Here is a 16,784-nt window from a genome sequence, read left to right on the forward strand (position 1 = left end):
CCTTACACTTATTGTGTGTAAGTAAAGGCTTTTTTTCTGCCCACTCTTCCCTAAAGGCCACGTCTATGGAGTGTATGGCTTATTGTGGTTGTATGGATAAACACTCTATTATACAGTTTGGGGGCATTATACTATGTGTAGGGGAGCTGTACAGGGGGAGACTCAGGACATTATTAAATGTAAAGTGGGGACTTATTGTTATAGGGGCACTCAGGTTATTATGACTGTCAAAGGGGCACACAGGGCATTATTACTTACTAGGGGACAAAATGTGGGCACTGTGTTCTAGAGCACTTGCACTGGGCAGAGGTATAGCGAGGGTTTTGGTTCATGGAGGGCGAAACTTTTGAGTGGGCCCCTAACCAGGTAATGTTGATTACAACTTGGTGACGCACCATAATAGTGGATGTATGGATGTAGAAGAAGCTCTGCAGATGTTGTTGAAAATAATCTCTATACAAAGACCAACATTGATATTACCACCACCCCCATCTAGAGTGCACACAGTACCACACTGTAGGTGCAGTAATAAGGATACATACGTTAGCAGTGGCTCAGTATTGGGGTATTAGCAGAATAAGACGTTTGTGCAGGTTGGGAATAGATGGGGACGGTGCTGAAAATTTGAGAAGTGAAATGTGTCTTTGTTGTAATCTCTGCAGCTAAATCATGGCTGTAAGAAGTTGACATGTCGGTCTGTGCCAGGTGGAAAAGACGGGAAAAGTGAATGGTTCCATCAGAAAGAATGTCAGCTGTAAGTCACCATCTATAACCGTACTGTGATCTCTTATATGTTCTGTAGGACTGGTATTTACTACTGACCACAAAGCGGTTATGTCAAAGTTGGTCTTTGTATAGACATTATTTTCAGCAACAGCACAGTCATCTGCTGAGATTACAGCACAGTTATAGATGCTGACTTACAGCTGACGCTCTATCTGATGGAATCGTTCACTTTTCCCATATTTTCCATCTGGCCAAGACAGACATGATAACTTCTTCCAGTCAAGACTAACTTCTCATAATTTCAGCACCGTCCCCATGTATTCCAACCCTGCACAAACTCCTTATCTTGCTAATAACCCAATACTGAGCCTCTGCTGCCCTATATATCCCTATTACAGCACCAACTGTGGGATACTGTGTGCCCTCCAGATGGGGATGGCAGTAATATCAATGTTGGTCTTTGTATAGAGATTATTTTCAACAACAGCGCAGTCATCTGCTGAGGTTCTCCTACACCCACTATTAAGGTGCATCACTCAGTTGTAATCAAAGTTACCTGGTTAGGGACCCACTCAAAAGTTTAGCCTTCCCAAACCAAAACCCTAGCTACACCTCTGGTTATGGCCGTTTGACTGCGCCTTTAATGGGGTTGTCTGATCTTTCTGTATAATTTGTGTGTGTACCTGGAGTGCAGAATGCTGACAGTATGTAATATACATTCTGCATGGTGTCCTAGGTATCGCACTTAGTCATGTGAGCAGCTCTCTCCTAATTCTGGAGGAGCTGCTCACTCACCGACTAGAGTTTTCCTGTCTGGGAGAGACTGGTTATAACCATCCCCAGTCCCCTTGCCTCCTGTTGCAGCCTCCCAATGCAAAACACAATGCCAGGTAGCAGGGGAATGACTCAAATGACTGGACTAACCAGGAAAGAAAAGGCTTCTACATAGGTGTGTATAACGTGCTGTGTGCGTCCATCCTTCCCTCATCCATTTATGCCTACCCATCCATCCCTTATCCATTTATGCCTACCCATCCCCATCCATTCATCTCTCATGCATCCATCTACCACTCGTCGATCCATCAATCACTGATTCATCCGTCATCCATTTATGCCTACCCATCCATCCATTTATCTCTCTATCTCTCTTGCCTCCATTCATCCATGCATCATCCATCCATCCATTATTCATCTATCCCTAGCTTGTCCATCCATCTATCACTCATCCATCCCTCATCCATTCCTCCTTCATTCCTCCCTCTCTCATCCATCTATCTAGTTTAGAGTTTCTGAGTCATGCACAATGTGACATGGAAGTGGCTGTTGGCAAAGTCTTAGGAATGTCAGAACGAGGCTCCATACACTTTGTTGAATTTGCTGGACTTCGTCAGACTAGGTAGACTATGCCTGACCTGTGTGGCATTTTTTTTAAGTGGTGAATACGCGAATGTTTATTACAATATGGTATTTAGTGTCCTTTTCCTTTTTATTACTGGGCCAGCAATGGGGTTTTCTGATAGACACCTCTCCATTACTAACGCTAAGGCTTCATGCCAGCTGACACTACACAATTGACATCAACCCAACTACCATTACCACCGCACTAGGGCAATCAGGAAGAGCCAAGGCTAAGCACCAAAATTGGAGCATCTAATGGGGCGACAGCATGCTTGTATTTTTAGGCTGGGAAAGGGCCAATATCCATGGACCTTCACAGCCTGATATCAGATCACAGCTGTCTGCTTTAACTTGGCTCGCTATCAAAAATAGGAGGGACCCCATATAATTTTTTCTATTTATTTATTTGGTTAATAGAAATCTGGACAATAAGCGCCACATGCTAGGTACTAAAAGGTGCAATTTTATAATATCTTGTGTGGTTGTGAAGTTAAATATCTTCCTACCTATTATCTATCTCTCTGCATCATTATCTCCGCACATCTTTAAAGGGAACCTGTCACCAGAAAAAAATGCTATTAACTTGCAGATATAGGGTTAATCTGCAGGTTAACAGCGTTTCTAACTTGCCTGGTACCTGCACTAAGCCAAAGGCTGAAGGGAGAAAATTGGGGTGGGCGCTGGTGCTGGTTCAGTCACCGCTCTGAGAATACAGAGAATATCGGCTTTGCACTGCAGCTGGCTGTCAGTTAAGACAAGTGACTGACTGACTGAGCCGGCCCTGCCCCTGTGACTGAAACCGGAACGCTGTGGGGGAAATAAAGTTAATTTTCTCCCCGCAGTGTTTGGCTTAGTGTGGGCGTCGAACAGGTTAGTAACGCTATTAACCTGCAGATTAACCACATATATTAATATAATTAATAGTGTTTTTTCTTGTGATAAGTTCCTTTTAACCCATAAAAATCAGTAATTTCTTGAATGCATTTTATTCCGGTACAGGCAATGGAGAAGCGATAAATCTTCGCTGCCATGTGGAAAGGATGAAGGAACCGAGTATAGGTGGTTTGTTTCTCAGTGTGTTTCGAAATATACATGGTTCTTCTTCAGGACAACCACAATTAAAATACATTCAGCAGAAGACGGAAGTCACAGTATAAATATACACAACATTTGAAAAAAAGTTGCATGACAGAAGGGGTCAGGAGAATCAGATGACCATGGAGTGACATTTCACCTGAGGTCAGCAGTTACAAATCACATGTTGCAAACCATCAAAATTCAGAAGTGGTAATAGTCTAACACATGTTAAATGGTCTGTTTTATTCATATGTCTCATCATGTTAAATGTGACAAAAAATGGGAATTAAATAAATGTATCGAAAGAGAATTAAAGCATAGATTCAAACTTGGCTCTCGTGTTCTTTTTCAGTGCTATTAATGGCACAGAGTGTGTGTTCAATCATGCGCACCACACTAAAGGTTTAAGGTTTTGATTGATTAATGAGACAAACGCAGAAAAATGCAAGCTGATCCACATATAGATAGTGGCATGTGAAAAGAACAATGAGTCAAGATTTATTGTGAGGTTCTGCAGCAGCTGAGGTGTGTACTATGAGGTTGTGAAGCAGCTGAGATGTGTATTATGAGGCTCTGCAGCACCTTCCTCTGGGGGTTAGAAGAAGAAGGCAGAGCAATGAAACATGGGCTGGGGAAGGCACCACTACCCAAAAGAGATCATTTGTACTTTTGTGCTATGTGCTTTTGATGCTTTCCCCACTTTGAGTCCTTCCTTTTTGAATGAAGACATTATCTATATGTATTAATTGGGATGTTTTCATTGCAATATAATTTCTAGTTATCATTGTGGGTGAGTGGTGCCACCTTGTGGTTTCCCACTTTTTAGCAACCTTTTAATATTCATGTTCAATGAAGTTTATATATTTTAATTTTTCGTTCTCGTATAAAATTTATTACATGATGCAATACTTACACACACACACACACACACACACATCACTATAGTCTGAGGTTCTGCAGCAGCTGAAGTGTATTATGTGGTATATATCTAGATATACACATTACTGTAGACTTTTCACCTCACAGTACTCATATGTCAAGGGTGATGTGTGGACAGGTGAAGCTCTATCACCACAGTGGATGTGGAGACGTGACGCTCTGTCACCACTGTAGATGTGATGTGGGGACATGTGAAGCTCTGTAAGGTACTAGCAGGAACACGGGATGCAGTGACGAGCAGGAGACAGAACAAGAGTTAACGGGTATTTTATAAGGAGTTGTAGGAACAGTAAATACTCCACGCAGCGAAAGAAGTAATAAAGCTATATAAGGAATAAACCACAATAGAGCAATAGTAAGGGTACAGATAATGGGTTAGCTTATCAGTCTGTGATTCCCAGACGGAGGAGGCTGGAAGATCCCACGGTGGCGTCATACATGACGCACAAAGTTCCCGAATTGGTCCAGTGACGCACTGTCTCCGAACGGAAGTGACGCATCCCGGTCTCCTCACGCGTAGTCTTGTGGTCCTGGAACACGGTGCTGCTCGAGTGGTAATCTGCGGCCCCGCGGCTAGTGAACTCAGTCTAGGAGTGGAGGCCGCGCTAACTGCTTCAGCGTGCACTGTCTGTTGGGTCCTGTGTCGCGGGACCGAAATGGTCAGCGGTGCAGAATGGTTTGTACTAGTCACGTCAGAGACGACAGGAGTAGTGACCTCTGGAAATATACAGTCTGTATGTGCGGGAGAATGTATAGCATAAAGCAGGCTTGATTGCTGATGCTCTATCACCACTATGGATTTGATGTAGGGACATGTGAAGCACCATCACCACTGTAGATGTGATGTGCGGACATGTGACGCTCTATCACCACTGTGGATGTAATGTTGGAACATGTGTAGCTCTCACCAATGTGGCAGTGGGGACATGTGTAGCTCTATCACCACTGTGGATGTGATGTGGAGACATGTGAGGTTCTATCACCACTGTGGATGTGATGTGGGACATGTGACGCTCTATCACCACTGTGGATGTGATGTGGGACATGTGACGCTCTATCACCACTGTGGATGTGATGTGGGACTTGTGACGCTCTATCACCACTGTGGATGTGATGTGGGACATGTGACGCTCTATCACCACTGTGGATGTGATGTGGGACATGTGACGCTCTATCACCACTGTGGATGTGATGTGGGGACATGTGAAGCTCTATCACCACTGTGGATGTGATGTGGAGACATGTGACACTCTATCACCACTGTGGATGTGATGTGGGGACATGTGAAGCTCTATCTCCACTGTGGATGTGATGTGGGACATATGACGCTCTGTCACCACTGTGGATGCAATGTGAGGACATGTGATGCGCTATAATCACTGTGGATGTGATGTGGGGACATGTGAAGCTCTATCACCACTGTGGATGTGGTGTGGAGACAAGTGAAGCTCTATCACCACTGTGGATGTGATGTGGAGACGTGACGCTCTATCACCACTGTGGATGTGGTGTGGAGACAAGTGAAGCTCTATCACCACTGTGGATGTGGTGTAGAGACATCTGAGGGTCTATCACCACTGTGGATGTGATGTGGATGTGATGTGGGACATGTGACGCTCTTTCACCACTGTGGATGCAATGTGAGGACATGTGACGCTCTATAACCACTGTGGATGTGATGTGGGGACGTGAAGCTCTATCACTACTGTGGCTGTGGTGTGGAGACATGTGAGGGTCTATCACCACTGTGGATGTGATGTGGGGACGTGAAGCTCTATCACCACTGTGGATGTGGTGTAGAGACATGTGAGGGTCTATCACCACTGTGGATGTGATGTGGATGTGATGTGGATGTGATGTGGAGACATGTGAAGCTCTATCACCACTGTGGCTGTGATGTGGGACATGTGAGGTTCTATCACCACTGTGGATGTGATGTGGGACATGTGACGCTCTATCACCACTGTGGATGTGATGTGGGACATGTGACGCTCTATCACCACTGTGGATGTGATGTGGGACTTGTGATGCTCTATCACCACTGTGGATGTGATGTGGGACATGTGACGCTCTATCACCACTGTGGATGTGATGTGGGGACATGTGAAGCTCTATCACCACTGTGGATGTGATGTGGAGACATGTGACACTCTATCACCACTGTGGATGTGATGTGGGGACATGTGAAGCTCTATCTCCACTGTGGATGTGATGTGGGACATATGACGCTCTGTCACCACTGTGGATGCAATGTGAGGACATGTGATGCTCTATAACCACTGTGGATGTGATGTGGGGACATGTGAAGCTCTATCACCACTGTGGATGTGGTGTGGAGACAAGTGAAGCTCTATCACCACTGTGGATGTGATGTGGAGACGTGACGCTCTATCACCACTGTGGATGTGGTGTGGAGACAAGTGAAGCTCTATCACCACTGTGGATGTGGTGTAGAGACAAGTGAGGGTCTATCACCACTGTGGATGTGATGTGGATGTGATGTGGGACATGTGACGCTCTTTCACCACTGTGGATGCAATGTGAGGACATGTGACGCTCTATAACCACTGTGGATGTGATGTGGGGACGTGAAGCTCTATCACCACTGTGGCTGTGGTGTGGAGACATGTGAGGGTCTATCACCACTGTGGATGTGGTGTGGAGACAAGTGAAGCTCTATCACCACTGTGGATGTGGTGTGGAGACAAGTGAAGCTCTATCACCACTGTGGATGTGATGTGGGGACATGTGACACTCTATCACCACTGTGGATGTGATGTGGGGACATGTGAAGCTCTATCTCCACTGTGGATGTGATGTGGGACATATGACGCTCTGTCACCACTGTGGATGCAATGTGAGGACATGTGATGCTCTATAACCACTGTGGATGTGATGTGGGGACATGTGAAGCTCTATCACCACTGTGGATGTGATGTGGGACATATGACGCTCTGTCACCACTGTGGATGCAATGTGAGGACATGTGATGCTCTATAACCACTGTGGATGTGATGTGGGGACATGTGAAGCTCTATCACCACTGTGGATGTGGTGTGGAGACAAGTGAAGCTCTATCACCACTGTGGATGTGATGTGGAGACGTGACGCTCTATCACCACTGTGGATGTGGTGTGGAGACAAGTGAAGCTCTATCACCACTGTGGATGTGGTGTAGAGACAAGTGAGGGTCTATCACCACTGTGGATGTGATGTGGATGTGATGTGGGACATGTGACGCTCTTTCACCACTGTGGATGCAATGTGAGGACATGTGACGCTCTATAACCACTGTGGATGTGATGTGGGGACGTGAAGCTCTATCACCACTGTGGCTGTGGTGTGGAGACATGTGAGGGTCTATCACCACTGTGGATGTGATGTGGGGACGTGAAGCTCTATCACCACTGTGGATGTGGTGTAGAGGCATGTGAGGGTCTATCACCACTGTGGATGTGATGTGGATGTGATGTGGAGACATGTGAAGCTCTATCACCACTGTGGCTGTGATGTGGGACATGTGATGCTCTTTCACCACTGTGGATGCAATGTGAGGACATGTGACGCTCTATAACCACTGTGGATGTGATGTGGGGACGTGAAGCTCTATCACCACTGTGGATGTGGTGTGGAGACATGTGAGGCTCTATCACCACTGTGGATGCGATGTGAGGACATGTGAAGCTCTGTCACCACTGTGGATGTGGTTTTGAATGTAGTGATTGTGCTGCTTTCCACAGATGAGATATGGCCTTCCCAAAACCCTGTCTGATGACAAATGCACATATAGCAGGATGCAGCAGGCCTCCACTATTATTATAGTGCTGGAGCAGCCCGCCTGAGAATATGGGCGTCACTAATAGATTGCAAGCCAGACACTTTGCATCACACTTATATATGTGTGACTGGCGTCCTATGCAAGCCTTATCTGTGTGCATTTTTTCTACTAGACAGCCAACCCCTCCATGGTCTGGTAGGTGTGGGGTGGTTGTTTTTATCAGTAGTTTGCACCTGAGCTGCCCCTTGCCATTATTAGTGGAGGCCTGCTGCATCCTGCTATATGTGCATTTGTCATCAGACAGGGTTTTGGGAAGGCCATATCTTGTGGTATGAGTTTTTTTTAATTTTTATCTATGTTAGCAGTTTTCCACAGATGAGGACACAAGATCACTGCTCTGTTATTTCCAATACTGAAGTGATGATAGAGGTCAGCACAGGGGCAGATACTGACAGTCAATGAGTGTGCAGTGGGTGGGTAGAGGGTAGTGCTGGACATAGAGGCCTGGCAGTGTCAGTTCTGGCTATGAGGTTAGATAATAAAGCACATGAGGCTGTCAAGTTTAGTAGGTAAACAAAATGGGTGCAGCGAATTAAGTGAAATTCAGGAGGTACAAATGATAGAAACAAAAAACTAAATTCATAGGGGTGTTGTGTATTACAATACAGCACAGATTCTCTCTTCTGACATTCCCACCATAATCATGGGGGACTTCAACATCCAGCAGCCTCCAAACTCCTGTCACTTACCTCATCCTTTGGACTTACTCAGTGGTCCTCCACAGCCACCCACACAGATGGACATACACTAGACCTCATCTTTACCCGCCTCTGTTCCCTATCTAATCTCACAACGTCTCCCTTCCCTCTATCTAACCACCATCTACTCACCTTCTCATCCTTGTCCTTCTCACCTGCCCCCCATGTCCAGCTACTAGCACATCCTCGCAGAAAACTCGCACACCTAGACATCCACAGACTCTCAGACTCTCTTCTACCTCTGTCCTCCATATCTTCACTCCACAACACGTACAGTGCCACCGCTTTCTACAACGCCACCCTCACATCAGCCATAGACTCAGTCGCCCCTCTCATGCATGGCAAAGTGCGACAAAACAATAGGCAACCCTGGCACAACAACCTCACCAAAAAACTTCGACAAGCATCCGGGGTCGCGGAGCGGCGTTGGAAGAAAACATGCCTGCCAGACGACTTCACTGCTTTCAAACAAGCTACACTTGCATTTAAATCAGCCCTCACCTCTGCTAACAGATCTATTTCACAAACATTGTATCTTCATTATCCCACAACCCAAAACAACTGTTCAGCACATTCAACTCTCTCCTCCACACACCATTGCCACCTCCAACTACCCTCATCTCTGCTGAGGACTTTGCCACCTACTTCAAAACAAGATTGACCAAACAAGGCAAACCTTTACAGTTCCACCACCCCAACCGCTCCATATACCAGACCTCTGCCCTTCCCTAATACCCTCCCTCTCCAACATCACTGAAGGAGAGCTTACTAATCTCCTTTCCAAATCACGCCTCACCACCTGTGCACTTGACCCCATTCCTTCCCACTTGCTCCCCAACCTCACTAACATGATCATTCCAGCCCTAACCCATCTCTTCAACCTATCCCTAACTTCTGGTACCTTCCCCTCTGCCTTCAAACATGCCACCATAACACCCATCCTCAAAAAAATCAAACCTTGACCCAACTGCTATGCCCAGCTATGGCCCCATATCACTGCTCCCGTTTGCTTCCAAACTCCTTGAACAGCATGTCCATGCTCAACTTTCCTCCCACCTCTCATCCAACTCCCTCCTTGACATCCTGCAATCTGGCTTCCGCCCCCACCACTCCACTGAAACTGCCCTGACCAAAATTACTATACTAATGACTTACTCACAGCCAAAGCTAACAGACAGTTCTCCATCCTCCTCCTTCTTGACCTGTCCTCTTCCTTTGACACAGTTGACCACTGCCTACTGCTACAGATTCTTTCTTCCCTTGGCATCAAAGACCTTGCCCTGTCCTGGATTTCCTCATACATTTCTGACCGCACATTCAGCGTTTCCCACTCCCACACTACCTCCTCATCCTGCCCCCTCTCTGTTGAAGACCCCAAGGCTCTGTCCTGGGGCCCCTACTTTTTTCCATCTATACTCTTGGCCTAACAAAACTCATAAAGTCCCATAGGTTCCAGTACCACCTGAATGCAGATGACACTCAGGTCTACCTCTCTGGCCCAGATGTCACCTCTCTGCTGTCCAGAATCCCAGAGTGTCTATCAGCCATATCCTCCTTTTTCACCTCTCGCCTCCTAAAACTCAATGTAGACAAAACTGAACTCATTATCTTTCCTCCATCTCACGTATCTTCCCTACCCGATCTATCTATTATGGTAAACGGCATCACGCTCTCTCCAGCACGTGAAATCCGATGCCTCGGAATAACTCTCGACTCTGCCCTGTCCTTCAAACCACATGTCCAATCTCTTGCCGCCTCCTGTCGCCTTCAACTCAAAAATATTTCCGTCCCTTCCTCAGTCCTCAACCTACTAAAATTCTTTGACATGCCCTCATCAACTCCCGCCTTGACTACTGCAACACTCTCCTCAGTGGCCTCCCTGCTATCTCTTTTGCATCACTCCAGTCTGTCCTCAATTCTGCTGCCCGACTAATCCACCTCGCTCCTCGCTACTCCCCTGTCTCCCCCCTCTACAAATCCCTCCATTGGCTCCCAATTCCCCAACAAATCCAGTTCAAACTACTAACACTGACCTACAAAGCCATCCACAACCTTTCCCCTCCCTATATCTCTGAACTAATCTCCCAATATCTTCCCTCACGTAATCTTCGATCCTCCCAAGATTTCCTACTCTCCTCCACACTTATTCATTCCTCACACAACCGCCTCCAAGATTTCTCCCGAATATCCCCTATCCTCTGGAATGCCATGCCTCAACACGTACGATTTTCCACCACCCTCGGATCCTTCAAACGGAACCTGAAAACCCATCTTTTCAGGAAAGCTTACAGCCTGCAATAACCATTCTGCCGCCTCACCACCGCCTGAGCTGCCGCCTCATCACCACCAGAGCTGCTGCACCCCCGACCTTCTGTCTCTTCCCCACTATCCCGTAGACTGTAAGTCCGCAAGGACAGGGTCTCCTCCCCTCTGTACCAGTCTGTCATTGTAAATTTGTTTACTGTTAACGATATCTATAACTTTGTATGTAACCCCCCTTCTCAAGTACAGCACAATGGAATTAATGGCGCTATATAAATAAATAATAATTATAATAATAATTAGCATAAAAAAATTTGGATTTGGGGGTTGGACAACCTCTTTAAGGTCAAATCTGGCAGCATCGGGAATGGGTTAAAATATATGTGTTTTTATATATTTTTAAAAATGTTTTTTTTTGCCCCTTGTGGACCTGATAACTGAATCCTGCTTTGAGCAGGGGGTTGGACCTGATGGCCCAGGAGGTCCTTTCCAACTCTACGATTCTATGATTCTATCACTTGGCTGCAGTTAACTTTTATATTACAGCGCATATTGTGATTTTAGCCATCACCTATTAATCCCTTCCTTAGGGTTAAAATATGTTCCCACCCACATAGTGGTTTCTGCTCAGTCATGCAGCCATCTACATATATAATCACCAGTTGGCCGCTGTCACCGAATCCCATAAGGCACCGCGGCAGTGTAGTAGCTGGGAGTGCCGTCAGGCGGCTCAACGTCCCACGTGACTGGCCCACTCCCCCATCCGACATGTCAGGACGGGGGATGGAGCCAGCTACGCTACGGGCATGTTGCCACGGAGACTCACAGCCCAGCTTCGAAGGAGAGCGCACACCGCAGTTTGAGTGGAGTGGGAGAGGGGCTGCATTCTCTAACAGTTAGATGTACACAGAGCAAAGTGCGGCCCGTGGACCGAGACAGCCGTGGGGCTGGAAACCTGAGGTCACCATGCATATGGGGAGGCTGTGTGGGGCTCATGCCACATATGGAGGAGGCTGTGTGGGTCTCATGCCGCATATGTAGTAGGCTGTGTAAGGCTCATGCTGTATATAAGGGGCTGGGGGGGTTTAAAGATATATAGGTGGGGTGTCAGCATACTTAATTCTGCTCAATAATAAGTGATACAATTAATATTAATAAATTAATATTCAGTAGAATTAATTTCAAGATATTGGTTCGGCCCTCCACAAAAGTCATGGACTCTCATATGCCCCCTCAGGAAAATTAATTGCCCACCCCTGCTCTAACACTAAAAGTAGTTCCCAAAGGAAGTAACAGTGAATATTGCCCTGGTATGTTGTTGAGCAGGAAGTTTTCTCTAAGAAAACACATACTTGCTGGAAAGTATTTGACATACTTTTTTTAACCCTTATGTCACTGTTAAGAACAGTGGTTAAAGAAATGCATAAAAGACAACTCTTGAAACACATAGCACGCTATGGCTTTTATGAAGATGTAATGAAGATTTAATATATTAACCCCCCGATGCCAGATCTATTCCTGATTTCTTGGAGCCCAACTGAGGCCTAGTGTCAAAGACCATGCAAGGGGATGAGTCGGCACTATTTCTTGATTGTACAGTGAGGTCTTCTTCACAAAGTTAAAAAATAAATATGAACGAGGTATAATAACCATTTGGTTTGGAGGAGACTGTATAGTGGCACCTATACTCTGCTGTGACCCCTTACATGGGAGGCCTATGCCGAATCCATGCACTACAGAGCTTTTTTGCCAAGTATCGGTGGTAGGATCAGCATGTGTTGCATTTCGATTTTTTTTCATATTTGTGATGTGTGAAATTCGCTGTTAAAATGCATGGAATTTTCAAGACAAAATGAGCATTTGCTAGATTTGTAGTGCAGGGTCAGAGACAGGCCACAATTCATGCAGACTGGCGCTTTGTAATCTTGTCTTAACCCCTTAATGACCAAGTCACTTTGTAGGTCACTTTATGTTGTTATAACTCAGGATTGCTTCAACAGCTCCAACTGATTCTGAGAATGTTTTTTCGTGACACATTGTACTTCATGTTAGTGCTAAAATTTCTTCGATATAACTTGTATTTATGAAAAAAATGGAAATATGGCGAAAATGTCTAATTTTTTTGCAATTTTCAAACTTTGAATTTTTATGCCGTTAAATCAGAGAGATATGTCACACAAAATACTTAATAAATAACATTTCCCACATGTCTACTTTACATCAGGACAATTTTGGAAACAAATTTTTTTTTTGTTAGGAAGTTATAAGGGTTAAAATTTGACCAGAGATTTCTCATTTTTTCAGTAAAATTTACAAAACCATTTTTTTAGGGACCACCTCACATTTGAAGTCACGTTGGGGAGTCAATATGACAAAAAAAAAACAAAAGTGTCACCATTCTAAAAACTGCACCCCTCAAGGTGCTCAAAACCACATTCAAAAAGTTTATTAACCCTTCAGTTGCTTCACAAGAATTGAAGCAATGTAGAAGGAAAAAATGAACATTTTTTTCATAAAAATTTTACTTCGGACACAATTTTTTTAATTTTGTCAAAGGTATCAGGAGAAAATTAACCACAATATTTGTTGTGCAATTTCTCCTGATTATACAGATACCCCATGTGTGGAGGAAGACCACTCTTTAGGCGCACGGCAAAGCTCGGAAGAGAAGGAGCGCCGTTTGAGGTTTTGAGCGTAAAATTGGATGGAATCGAGAGCAGACGCCATGTCGCGTTTGGAGAGCCTCTGATGTACCTAAACATAAAAAACAAGCCCTCACATGACTCTGTTGGCTGAAATATGGAAAAATTAAAGCTCTCAAAATACGATGATACAAAAACTTCTTACAAAAAAAGCGTCTTTTAGTGTGTGACAGCTGCCAAACATAAAAACCCGCTATAAATAGTAAATTAAACCCCCCTTTATCATCCCCTTAGTTAGGGAAAAATAATAAAATAAAAAAATGTATTTATTTCCATTTTCTCATTAGGGATAGGGTTAGGGATAGGGTTAGGGTCGGGGTGAAAGTTAGGGTTAAGGTTGGGGCTAAAGTTAGGGTTCGGGTTGGGGCTAAAATTAGGGTTGGGATTAGTGTTAGGGTAGGAATTAGGGTTAGGGTTGGAATTAGGGTTAGGTTTGTGGTTAGGGTTATGGTTAGGGTTGGGGGGGTGTTGGGGTTAGGGTTGGAGTTAGAATTGGGGGATTTCCACTGTTTAGGCACACCAGGGGCTCTCCAAATGCGACATGGCTTGTGATCTCAATTACAGCTAATTTTGCATTGAAAAGTCAAACGATGGTCCTTCCCTTCCAAGCTCTGCCATGCGTCCAAACAGTGATTCCACCCCACATATGGGGTATCAGCGTACTCAGAGCAAATTGCACAACAAGTTTTGGGGTACAAGTTCTGTTACCCTTGGGAAAATAAAAATTTGGGGGCAAAAAGATAATTTTTTGTGGAAAAAATATGATTTTTTATTTTCACGGCTCTACGTTATAAACTTCTGTGAAGCACTTGGGAGTTCAAAGTTCTTTAGGGGGTCTATATTCCAAAATGTTGTCACTTGTGGGGAGTATCCACTGTTTAGGCACATCAGGTGCTCTCCAAAAGCGACATGGTGTCCGATCTCAATTCCAGCCAATTTTGCATTGAAAAGTCAAACTGCGCTCCTTCCCTTCTGAGCTCTGCTGTGTGCCCAAACAGTGGTTTACCTGCATATATGGGGTATCAGCGTACTCATGACAAATTGTACAAAAACTTTTGGGGTCCAGTTTCTCCTGTTACCCTTGGTAAAATAAAACAAATTGGATCTGACATAAATTTTTTGTGGAAAAAAGGTAAATGTTCATTTTTTTTAAACATTCCAAAAATTCCTGTGAAGCACCTAAAGGGTTAATAAACTTCTTGAATGTGGTGGTTTTGAGCACCTTGAGAGGTGCAGTTTTTAGAATGGTGTCACTTTTGGGTATTTTCTATCATATAGACCCCTCAAAGTGACTTCAAATGTGATGTGGTCCCTAAAATAAAATGGTGCTGTAAAAATGAGAAATCGCTGGTCAACTTTTAACCCTTATAACTTCCTAACAAAAAAAATTTGGGTTCCAAAACTGTGCATAAAGTAGACATGTGGGAAATGTTACTTATTAAGTTTTTTGTGTGCCATATCTCTTTGATTTAAGGGCATAAAAATCCAAAGTTGGAAAATTGCAAATTTTTCAACATTTTTGCCAAATTTCCATTTTTTTCACAAATAAACGCAAGTTATATCAATTAAATTTTACCACTAACATGAAGTACAATACGTCACGAGAAAATATTGTCCGAGTCACCGGGACCCATGGAGGCGTTTCAGAGTTATTACCTCATAAAGGAACAGTGGCCAGAATTGTAAAAATTGGCCTGGTCATTAACATGCAAACCACCCTTGAGGGTAAAGGGGTTAATAAGCATTGATCGACCATACACAGGGTTACACAGTCCGACTAACAATGACTGGAGCAGAACAATCGCTCATTCGATCATTCTGTGCCCATACAGTGTCATCGGCAGCTCTTTTCCTGTTTACACGAGGTGGTGTTGTAACAGTAGCAATGATTTTTTTGCCGGCATAAAAAATCCAACCACCTGAGAAAGGGGCTCATTTATCGGGTGATCATTGCCATATTTACACAGGCAGATAATTGGGAATAAGAACATTCATACCCTGATAATCTTCTCATATTCATGTCCCATAACACAATGTGCCATCCTTTGTTTTTCTTTCAGATTCGCATGTAATCTGAGAGAATAACCCTGTGTAGGAGCTCTGATAAGGCCCATTGTACAGTAGTACTCAGGTTATGATAGTACTTACCCTCCTCTCTCCACTCACACGCAGTCAGTAATTCTTTGCCTCCGGTTCCCACGAGACAGATCTGTTCTGCTGGTGATGACTGTAAACACCAAAGACCTAGATGACAGGGAGGGGTTCAAACAAGGAGGAAGTGAAGTCTCAGCTACAATAGCAGCCATACGAAGCAAAGGATACATTGTTATCAAATATCAGTCTCATTAGTGAATGAACACATGACACAAGTAAAAATCAATGTCCCCAAATTCATAAGTAATCCTAAACATTCTAGAATCCATAGTTTGCAACCCTAATTCTATCCTATATGCAGCAGATTAGCGGCACTGCCGTCACGGCTATGCCGGTGCTACTGTCGTTAGGGCTCTAGGCAATTTTAGAGTATATTCACACTACAATATTTTATTGGGGGTTTAAAACATCCATTTATCAAGTGGAAGACACTTCAGGAATCACACCTTGTCTAGAATTTTATTGGAGTTTTTATCCTGTTTTCTGTCACTTTTTGTTTTTCTTACGCGATTTATGGACTTTTTTTTACATCCATTAAGCGATGAATAAGATACTAGCATTTTTTTTAAGCAAAGCAATTTTTTTAGTTTTCCTATTGACTTAAATTGTAAATCATGCACCTTCTTCCCAGCAGAAAACATTTGAAGAATGGACACGCCATTTTTTTTAAACGCTTGACGCTTATAAAAGCCTGAAACATTTAAAGGACACCCAAAAGCCTGAACAGAGGAAAGGCAAGTCGTCTTTCCAAAGAAGTTATAGACCATATTAAGACCATTATTTTGTGTGTTTTGTGAGAGCGTTCAGTTTCTGATAATCTATGCAGAAACGCAGAGTCCCATCCTTTTTCTGTACGAGTACAATCGGGGCAGCCCAGAGACTCTGACTTTCTCGGATAACTGCATTCTGCAGCATATGTGTCAGCATTCCCTTCACCTTCTGGTATAGTTGTGTTGGGATGTGTCGATATCGTTCTCTAATGGGTGCGGC

The 16,784-nt window shown here is 44.2% G+C and overlaps 1 protein-coding gene across 1 annotated transcript in view; it reads right to left on the reverse strand.

The window, feature by feature from the left end:
- Positions 1–15,884, reverse strand: part of LOC141101039 (uncharacterized) — a 51,705-nt gene extending 35,821 nt beyond the window's left edge. Inside the window, exon 1 of the mRNA XM_073589825.1 lies at positions 15,789–15,884. The gene's annotated coding sequence lies outside the window, so the exon portion shown is untranslated. The remainder of the gene's footprint in view (positions 1–15,788) is intronic.
- Between the last annotated feature and the right edge of the window lie 900 nt (positions 15,885–16,784).

This window comes from Dendrobates tinctorius, unplaced genomic scaffold (genome assembly GCF_039654945.1).
Source record: "Dendrobates tinctorius isolate UK_male_01 unplaced genomic scaffold, ASM3965494v1 ptg000114l, whole genome shotgun sequence".
In the NCBI taxonomy this organism is placed as follows: domain Eukaryota; kingdom Metazoa; phylum Chordata; class Amphibia; order Anura; family Dendrobatidae; genus Dendrobates; species Dendrobates tinctorius.